This window comes from Opisthocomus hoazin, chromosome 5, assembly GCF_030867145.1.
Source record: "Opisthocomus hoazin isolate bOpiHoa1 chromosome 5, bOpiHoa1.hap1, whole genome shotgun sequence".
NCBI classification, from domain to species: Eukaryota; Metazoa; Chordata; class Aves; order Opisthocomiformes; family Opisthocomidae; genus Opisthocomus; species Opisthocomus hoazin.
In genome coordinates, this window is record NC_134418.1 from 55,759,053 (window position 1) to 55,769,858 (window position 10,806).

Sequence of the window (10,806 nt, forward strand, 5' to 3'; positions counted from 1 at the left end):
GTTGGAGGGCTGTAACTAGTGGTGTCACCCAGGGATCAGTACTGGGCCCAGTCTTGTTTAACTTCTTCATCAACGACCTGGATGAAGAGTTAGAGTGTACCCTCAGCAAGTTTGCTGACGACACCAAACTGGGAGGTGTGGTAGACACACCAGAAGGCTGTGCTGCCATTCAGCGTGACCCGGACAGGCTGGAAAGTTGGGCAGAGAGGAATCTGATGAGGTTCAACAAAGGCAAATGCAGGGTCCTGCACCTGGGGAGGAACAACCTCATGCACCAGTACAGGCTTGGGGCGGACCTGCTGGAGAGCAGCTCTGTGGAGAGGGACCTGGGTGTCCTGGTGGACGACAGGTTAACCATGAGCCAGCAGTGTGCCCTGGCTGCCAAGAAGGCCAATGGCATCCTGGGGTGCATTAGGAGGAGTGTGGCCAGCAGATCGAGGGAGGTTCTCCTTCCCCTCTACACTGCCCTAGTGAGGCCTCATCTGGAGTGCTGTGTCCAGTTCTGGGCTCCCCAGTTCAAGAAAGATGAAGAGCTGCTGGAGAGAGTCCAGCGGAGGGCTACAAGGATGGTGAGGGGACTGGAGCATCTCCCCTACGAGGAGAGGCTGAGGGAGCTGGGCTTGTTCAGCCTGAAGAAGAGAAGGCTGCGAGGGGACCTTATAAATGCTTACAAATATCTCAAGGGTGGGTGTCAGGAGGATGGGGCCAAGCTCTTTTCAGTGGTGCCCAGTGACAGGACAAGGGGCAATGGGCACAAACTGAAGCACAGGAAGTTCCGTCTGAACATGAGGAAGAACTTCTTCCCTCTGAGGGTGACGGAGCACTGGAACAGGCTGCCCAGGGAGGTTGTGGAGTCTCCTTCTCTGGAAATATTCAAGACCCGCCTGGGCAAGGTCCTCTAAAGCCTGCTGTAGGTGACCCTGCTTTGGCAGGGGGGTTGGACTAGATGGCCCACAGAGGTCCCTTCCAACCCCTACCATTCTGTGATTCTGTGATTCTGTGACTTGGGACAACGAGACGTCGCTGCTTCTTAGCCTGTAGTGAGACGCATCTCTGTTTTTTCCTCCTCGTTTGCCCTCTACCTAATTGCTTTCATTGTAACTGAGGTCCCAGTTGTGGGTCAGTTCTAGAAGTAGATGAACATTTGCTGAAAGATTATTTACTGCCTGCAAAGAAAGCAGCTCTGACCTGGCACCATTTGGAAATGTGATCGAATATTCTGTTTCAGAAGTATGTTCTTTAGCACTTTTGACTGCTGTAGAATGCAAAATAAGGAAAGGTGATGAAAGGACTGGTAGCACCTGAAGTGCAACTAAATGATGCATATTGGGTTCACCCTTCTTTTTCTCCTTGGTGTCAAAAAGCCTTTTGTTTTCATATCAGGCTGACCCAAAAGATCTGTTTATTTATTTTCATTTTGGCCAGAAGATGACAACAGCCATTTTCTTGTATTCCTTTTAGTATTTAAACAAGTCTTCTGCTTCAGAAACGTGCCCAAAGTTAATGATGTGCTGAAGTGCCTTCTAGATTAAGGGAGTTAAGCATGTGTCTGAGTGTGTTCCTGTGTAGTTTCCAAGGGCAAAGTACTGCCAGAAGAATCAACTGGACAGGCCCCATTGCCCCAGTTTGCTGTTTGCTGGTTCATAAGAGTGGGGATTATGTTTACAGGAGATAAATTAACCCGACGTGATCTAAGGTCTCTGAAACTGGGAGCACTCACACATTCACCCCTGAGAATCTGGAGTTGTTCAGAAAGCAGCAAACTCCGTCATGCAACAGTGTTTTTTCTTTCCAGCTATTTTCTTTCCAGCTCTAGGCTAGATTTGAGCAGGGAAATTGGGGTTAAACTTAGCCTTCTTGTACAAAATTTCATGCTGTTAACTTCCTATAGCCGTGACGACTTCTGTTGCCCTTGTTGCACAGTGTTTGCTTTCTATACAGCAGGGTTTGTGTCACAGGACCAAAACCTTTGCATGTGGGGTGGAGAAAGCAGAGAAATGAGGGACCTCTTTTTCCATCTCCTTGGAGACCTGTGAGCAGCTAAGAAGCCCATGCTCAAAGATTTTATTTTACTGTTCCCTGAGTAAACATATTCAAATAAGAGAGCTGGTCAAGCACAGGGGAGACCATAAATAAATTGTCCCCTGAGAATAGCAGCAGGCATTCACATTTCCCAGCTGCAGGAGCCGTAACCAAGAAACATTCTGCTAGCTTTGGATGTGAATCTTTCCCCAGGATTCACATTTAACGTGCTGAGGTCATTAGTTCTTATGGATTTCAATTAGAAAAAGCACTGATTTTCAACAAATGCCAGGGAATAATACTGATTTTTAAAAAAACATCATTACTTTTTTAAAGATGCTCATTTATTTTCAGAATTCAAAAAATTAATGTGGGCATTTACTGATTTTTTTTTCCCATTAGCATACAGTATGTCAGAAGAGATATGCAATATGACAGCATTACTGGCAATCACATAACAGGAGAATCAGTGGGATGTCCTGTATTTGAAGCAAGATTTGAACTGAAGCAACAGCGTCAATGTTACTGGTTACTAATAGTATATAGGGGCTTTTACTTGCCTGGTTCGACCAGTTGCACAATAGTTCAGAGAAAACTGGTTGCTCTGCAAACTCTGCAGCAACTTCCTCCCACTTCATAAAGCCCTGGGAGATAATCCCTCTGCCTTTGTGCTGCAGTACCTTCTTTGGTCTTCGAGGTAAAACAAGAGAATTAATATAGATTTAAATGGGATTTTCCTACCTGGGAGAATACAACACAGGTTAACAGAGGAGTTTTGGGTCGAGAGAGAGGCAGAGAGGGTGAAGAGCAGGGTGCTGCAAGTCCCAGCCTTCAAGATCACATCAACGCTTAACATGTTTCTAATTCTTACTTCAGGCTGAAGAAGTATGCAGTTATTTTTATGATTTTTTTTAATTTCTGCTTATCACGGAGCACCAATATCCAGTCCTCTTAAGGATTTTATCCACTGGTTCTTAAAGTGTACTTAGTCTTTCTGGGTGCAATGAAAATAGTATTTTCTCTGCCTTTTCTACTTTACAGTAGAAACAGTCTACATTTTCCCCCCAAATACTGTTCATCTGCTAAACCTTTCTATATTAATCCAGAAAAAAAAGCAACATTTAAATGTAAATGGTGAATTGTTTGAGGTTTACATATTTGGCTGTCATTGTCTAGCCAATGACTCCAAACTGTGTTGTTTTTCCAGGCTGCAAGACCCTGGAGACAGGGCCTGTGTGTCCCTCTGGGTCCTGTAAATGTCAATCACGCAGAGAGTGCTCAATAAATAAATAATGCTGGTTTTGTTACTGCTGCACAATGTTTCCCTTGCTAGAGACATTATAGTGGAGCGGAGATCAAAACTCATGTGAAATGAAAAAAGAAGTACTCTGATTTATCTACACAGAGGACGTGAAACTGAGAGAGCACACTCCCACACAACTTCAGCGTTACTTCTTTCCTTCTTTTTTTACCACTGAAGATGGAATACTTGGTCTGTTTTAACACTCTTCAGCAGGCTTTGGAGAAAACAATATTGAAGCTCCAAACAGTTGTGGATTGGGGTAATGTACACATGGATATAACGACCAGGATTAGAGTCATAGAATCACAGGTTGGAAAAGACAAGTTACTTTCCAAGTAATGTTCTTTACTTCCTTCAGTAAAGTCCCAAAACATGTGCCTGACATTTAATCTTGACTTCAAGAAGAGCTAAGCTGGTGCTTAAGCCGCCCTGAATAGCAGCCGTCTCTCAAATACGGGCTTTTTGTGCTGTGGCCAGCAGTGGCAATGGCCAAATGGAATGCAGTGGGTGTCCAGCGGCTCAGAGGATTAGGCCCATCCTGTGAGTGCTGAAAACACTGTACTTGGTTCTGTGCACATTGATGAACCCAGCTCCAGCCTGCTAGCTACAGATCAGAGCTGAAATGTTAACAGTGTCTATAATCTCTCTGCTGCATTTAGTGTGCTGAAATCCTATGCATCTCTCTAACCTTTCTACAGAAAGTAAGTAGGCATCTTTTTCATCTAAGCTGATAGAAGTCAGGAATCCAGTAGCGTTACACTGGTATAAATTAGCACAGAATTAGACCTGACATCTAATTCAAGCCTCGGAGAAACCCTTCCCACAAAGGACCCTTGGACAGGGCCGTTTGGCAAAGCCCACCCTGCCTCTTGGCAGCTGGTGGGAAGGATTGTGATCCCCACATTGCCAGAGCCTTCTGTAGTGCAGGGGACAGCCCTCACTGCAACAAAGGTAAATACTGCTGAGCAGCGTTACTGCCAATACCCGATCCCAGCTGATCCCTTTTATTGCACAAGCACATGGAAATGTAGTTGAAACGGTGGGAAACGAGAACTTTCCCCTGTTCGCTGCCTTTCCCACTGGGCAGAGGCGGTGTGGCCACCAGGAGATGCTGCTGTACGCGGAATACACTATGCGCGAGGAACGACAAAAAGGGAGAAGAAATACTTCAAGCCAGGCTGAGACATGACGCTTTTTTTCGTAGGCATTTAGAGGGGAAATTTGAGACAGAAATATGTACAAGACTGTTGCGTTGAGTGAAACAGTAACTCACAGTTTGCAGTAATTTAGGAGGACTACTTCAGCACTTAGAGAAAGGCATTGCCTTATAGCGTGATACAAATTACTAACCCAGGAATTTACTTCTCTAGTCTAGAATATTGACTGCTGGGATTTGGGCAATGAAACTGTTTGTTTCTATACATGGAAAGGTTTAGCCTGCTTGATAATATTACTTAAACATATGTTGAAAAAAAGTTCGAGGATAAAATGAAATTAAAATTGAAGGATGTAATTAAAGAGAGAAATTAGAAATATGCCTGGGAATTCAAGTGAGGGGATTTTCTATGTCTGGGCAGAAACCTGATAGGTTTAATGATGATTCCAGTTTGAAACTAAGGTGTTGGAAAAGCATTTGCTGGAGCTGTGTTGAAGGACATCCAAAAGTATGGAGATTAACTGTAAACTCCAGTTATGTGTTTATATTTGCTAGGCACTGTAGCAAAACTCCAGATGCTGTGTAGCTTAATCACCCTCCACGGTGGCTGGGGATGCTGTGAGTGTTCACGTTGTTCATTTGCCATTAGATAGTATTGTCTTCTGATGGCATATGATGATTGTGGCCATAAAACGAAGAATGTGAAAATTGGTGTCACATTTGCATGGTCCTTTGGCAACATAAATGGCTCTTCATCCACAGGGAGCCCACTTACCGCTAGCAATGTTTTCTCTATGCCTTTCTTGACATGTTCACTCAACTCTGGGAATTTCTGTGAAGGCTCATTTTGTTTTGTTTTATTTTGTTTTGCTTAGGGCTCTTTGAGGGTTGGGTGGGAGAGGGGATGCTTTTGAGAAGCATTTTGAACATGTAAGTTGCTGCAGTTCTCTTGCCCCCATTTTATAGAATAAGGCTAACATCTTCATAATTGTGTGTTTATTTTTAGATACCCTATTTCCATATTTAGTAAATGCAGTTCTCAGCCTTACAGAAAAAGAGGCCATTTATTTGGCTATATAAATAGATAGAATTTAAATTCCAGAACAGTGTATAAATAAGTAGCTCTATTCCTAGACTCAAGTCTCTGTGCATTTATGGCCCCACCTGATGGGTGTGCTATATTGTGCACCTAAAGCAAATGTATATACTTTAAGATGCCATTTAAGGGAAAAAATACTCCTCAGCCATGCATCCATGCAGTTCCATCACTGCTGCTGCCACTTTTGGGACCACATCCTGCTTGTTACTGCTGCTGAAGGCCATCAAGGCAGCCACCATCTGGTGGCTGCAGCAGTGGGAAGAAAGGCATAACCCCACAGCAAAGCCAGCAACATGAGAGGCAGGAGTGGAATGTGGAGAGTGGGGGTCTGAGGTCTTAAGGAAGATGGAAATCGAGGTGGTAAATGGGGCACAAACAGATTTTTGCATAGGTCAGGATGATGTCCGCATTTTATTGTGGACATCAACTGCGGGGGTGAGCCAGGAGTCATGGGGGTTCAGTCAGCAGGTTGCCTCTTGTTAGGAGACAGGGAGAAAGAGAACGAACCTTGATGACAGAGTCCAGACACGGAGTTTCCCCAGAACTCCATCTTTGTTCCTTAACCTCCTTAAAGCTCTGTGTTTTGTACTTTCTGCATTGCTCAGTGAGCATCCCATATCCACTGCATTGTGTCATATGAGAGACCATCTCTCCCCCGCCCATCCCAGCCAGACCTCTCCCATTTACAGGACAAGGTACTATGTAAAGTCAGCTGGATGCTGTGAGCTTGTTAGGAAAGAAAACAAACCCCTGTTGCAAACAAGGGCTCGATCCCCTTGTCCAGAGCGGTTTAACACATGACGTCACTCCTTCATCACTGCATTCCTCAGGTTTCCGACTGACCAAGCCTCTCCTTCCTCATTCACAACTTGTAACTCCCATCCCTGTGTAGTGGTTTTCACTGGGATAGAGTTAAATTTCTTCCCAGTAGTTACCCTGGGGCTCTGTTTTGCACCAGTGCTGAGAACAGCGTTGCTAACCCAGCGATGCGCTAGTTCTTGCTGAGCAGTGCTGGCACGGCGTCAAGGGCTGTTGTGCTCCTCCGGCTGCCCCGCCAGCCAGCAGGCTGGGGGTGCCCAAGGTGCTGGGAGGGGACACAGCCGGGACAGCTGACCCCCCCTTGACCAGAGGGATGTCCCACAGCATGCCACGCTGTGCTCGGCAGTCACACTGCGGGGCTGGAGGTTGGTGGGGGCTGCCCTTGCTGAGGGAGTGTCTGGGCATCGCTCAGGTGCTGGAAAGCAATTGCTTTGCTGTGCATCGCTTGTTTGGCTTGGGCTTTAGTTTGCTCTTGGTTGCTTGGTTGGGTTTTTTTTAATGTACTATGTTTTATTTAATTATGAAACGGTCTTTATCTCAACCCACGAGTTTTCTCCCTCTTACCCCCCCGATTCTCCGTGTCAGCCCCCAGCGGGGCAGTGAGCGAGCAGCTCTGTGGTGCTCAGCCGCCGGCTAGGGTTACACCATGGCCACCAGTCAGCAAAACAGTTGGCTAGCCGACGGGGAGAGCGCTCCTCCTTCCTCCTCCGTCAGGCTGCGGGCGTTCCCTGTGTCGCACCGGGACGCACGAAGGGCTCAGCACTGCGGCTGCTGCTGGAGCTGCTTCAGCAGCTTTTTGGGTGAGCCGACGCATTTGTAGCGCCCAGCATGGACGTTCATCTCTACCACTGGCGTGAGTTAGGGGGGGTCTGAAGAAACTGCCCGAGAATCAGTAGGCAGGGATGTGGTCCGCAGGGGACAGCAAGCTGCAGGTGATGGTGGCTTTATAAGCACCTTCAGCCCTTTCTGGCCACCCAGTCTGCCTCTGCGTCGCCCTCGCTCTGAGCTGACGGCGCTGCTCCCAGCATACTCCAGGCCTTAGGACGAGCTGTGTGCTAGCCCCAGTGCGAGCAGGAGCCGAGTGAAGAGTCACGGCTGCAGAGGGGCTGTCCGGCCTCCATCTGCTGTGGGTCTGTGCTGTGCTTGGACTCCTCAAGGCCCTGAACTCAGCCCTGATGGACGCTGGCCCCCAGGATGCTGGAGCAAGCGACCATCCCAAAGTCCTCCCCTAGGGTTCATCAGCCAAGAACGTCTCCCCAGTCCAGAATATCGTACGGCCGACACAGTCGGAAGAGAGAAAAGATCATTTTATTGCAAACATCGAGAGCGTGGGGGCGGGGGGGCCCAGGAGTCTCAGGGGTTCAGCCAGGAACAGGAAAGCGGCACCTACAACGACAGAGCCAGAAAGCACTGATAAACCCACAGAGGCAGCAGCAGGCAGGACTGGGTTCCCCTCTCTTTGGGGAACACGGTTGCCAAGGAATTGTTGGAGGCCCAGAACACACAGCTGTTGCTGGCACTGACTGCGGGGTGGCTCTGGCGCCTGATCCCCATGGGTGATGCCCTTCGAGTGCTGGGCACGGGCCGAGATGCGCAGTGCCTCTGTGCCACGCAGCAGGGCTCGATGGGAGCACACGGGCAGCTGGGGTGGAGTTCGTTACACACCCTGCGCAGCACCATCCCTCGCCGTCCCTTGCCAGCGAGTTGGACCGACTCAGAGCAGTGTTGGGAGCTGGGAAAGACGGGCAGCAGAGCCTGGTACCCACCTGGGCTTCCTGATCTGCTGGAGCTTCCTGCGTTTTTTCAGTTTTCGATGCCCCAAAACGTTTTCTCTCTTCCTCCTTTTTCTTTCTTCCTGGCTTTCTCTCTCCTCTCGCCAGGCCTCTTTTCTCTTTCGCTGTCTTGGGATTTCATTGTCCTGGGGAGATCCTGCACACCGTTGAATGCCAGAGTGGGATTAGATAGGCAAAGCCAGGACAAGCTGGAGTCAGTTCTGATTTTAACCAAAGCTAGCTGGTTTTACCTTCTTTCCTCTGAGAGGCTCCGCAGTCAGTCCAGGGGTAGCAGGGAGCCAGCTGCGCTCTCAGGGGCGGATGGAGGCAAAGCTCGAGGTGCCTAAACGAGAAAATTGGGAGTGAACAGGTGCCGAGAGACGGCCGGGAGTAGGAAGCATCTGATTGCCAAATTGCCACCTTGGCTCTACTGAGAAGATGCCGGTTTGCATCATCCTCATTTTGCACAGTCCACCCGCTCCAAAACAGACTCGATGAAGCTGTGATGAAGCAGGATGTGAGCAAAGCCCTCTCAAGAGGACAGCCGCTCCCCTGTGTCTTTTTGCAGGTATTTCCTGGGTAGTTTGTTCCACTTTTGCTTACAATTTATCATTCACTTCAGGACAGGTTTTAGCAGGCATGGTGGTGATGGGTTGACGGTTGGACTTGATCGTAGAAGTCTTTTCCAGCCCTACTGATTCTAAGATTCTATGATTGCGGGGGGAGGAGGAACCCCAAACACGCCAGAAATCGGCTGCCAGGAGCAGGCACAGCAGCTACTTGGCCTTGTCAGAAATGACCCTCCTCCCCAGGACAGCTTGTCCCAGTGTTTGTGGAGCTGGCGTACCTCTGCCGTTTTGGCCTCCACTGCTGTGTCTGCCCCAGCTTCTTGGACGACATCCAGCAGGGAGGGCGGCGCGTCCTGAAAGGCTTTTGCCTGCTGCTCCGCATCTGCCCCACATGCAGGGCCACTTTGCTCTTCCACATGCAGTTCTAGAAAGGAAAAGTAGGTGCAGCAAAGGGACTTCTTGAAAGGAAAATGCACCTAAGGCAAAACCCACCCAAAGCCCTGCCTTGGTTGTCTTCTGGACGTTGAGGTTTCTGGTACCCCAAGCCCCAGTCTGTGAGAACACTCATTTCCTCCTCTTACCTGTGGATCTGTCCGTGCGGGCTGGTGGCTCCTCAGCCGACGGACAGGAGAGGCCAGCCGTCTCCTCCCCAAAGATGTCATGGCAGTTTTCAATCAAAAACTCCACCAGCACGTTCACCTGCAGACATCAAAGCCTTGCTGTGAACCCAGGTGCCTGCAAACGTGCCAGGCAGCCTTTCCCTCTCCTGAGCCTCGCGTCTGCGCAGAAGGCTGTTGGTGTGGGGCTGATGTTCCAGGCAGGCACCCCACCATGGTCTGGTGGAGAGAGAGGGCTGCCAGGGAGCTGTGAGGAGCCAAGCTCTGATGGTGTGGGAAGGCTGCAGCCGGCTGGTCAATCCAGCATACCTTTGCAGTCGCCTCCAGCACGGCCCTGAGTGGAAGCAGGACCCTGCTGGCCGGGCTCAAGAGGTTTGGCCCGAGGCAGATGGCCAGGTTACTGGAGGTCATTGGGCTGGTGGAGACGTTGCGGCCAATGTGCTGGAGCAGCGAGAGCAGCCGCTTGAGGAGGAGGAGAGTGGCCGCAGGCAACTTCTCGGCCACCCTGAGGGAAGAGCAACAGAACGTTAATAAAGCAGGCGTTGCCCACAGCCGTCCGCGAAGCTTGCCCAAGGCAGGTGGGAGCCAGCGGCTGTGTTGTGCAGCTTTCAAGGAAGGAAGCACAGCGCTGCTTGCCAGCTCCCGATTTCCCCCAAGTCCCCATAAGGGAAGGCTCCCTGTGCGTGCCCTTTCCCCCAGCATGTAACCCCAGCCCAGCAAGAGCGAGCTGGCAGAGAACACAGCTTTGGAAGGAGACCATCCCTTTTGAGGAAAGTCCTAGCCCTCTCCCAGTCCCCGCTCAACAGGCAGGCTGCTGGCCACACTTACGCTTTCAGTTCTTCCACATTTGCCTGCCTGCTTGTCTTCTCCTTGGCTTGCATCCATTCCTCGTAGTGGTGGGTCACGAGGAGCTTGTCAGGGATGCTTCGGAGGAAGTCCTGCCATGCCAAGGGCTCCAGGTGAGCCTTGGAAGCCTCCAGGCCAGCCAGGAGCTGTTAGAGCTGCAGGTGAGAAGGGTTCACCTTCAAGATGACGGCCAGCAGGAGGGCGGGCTGGCTTCCCAAGTCGACATCCACGCCGTGGTCCGGGGCCTCCCTCAGCTCCCGGCAGGCTGTCGCGCTGGCAGCAAGGCGGAATATCCCCTCTGTCGTCGGTCCTTGCTGGTGCAGGACAGCCAGCAGGTCCTGCAAGAGATGCAGCAGGAAGGTGACTTGGCTGAGGAGCTGCCTTGCAAGAGCGTCAGTCGGGGCCAGAGCTCTGCCCCAGGCTGGGCTCCGTCTTTCCACCAAGGGGCTGGGACCAGAAGCGTGAGCCGTGGGTGAAGAGCCCAATGTCCCATCCGCGCAGCCCTGGGGCCGCCCAGCAGCTCTGCGGAGCAGGCGCAGGGAGGGCTGTGGACCCCGTGTGCGGGCTGCCTTACCTGGATGGGCTGGGGCAGGGGGAGCCCCC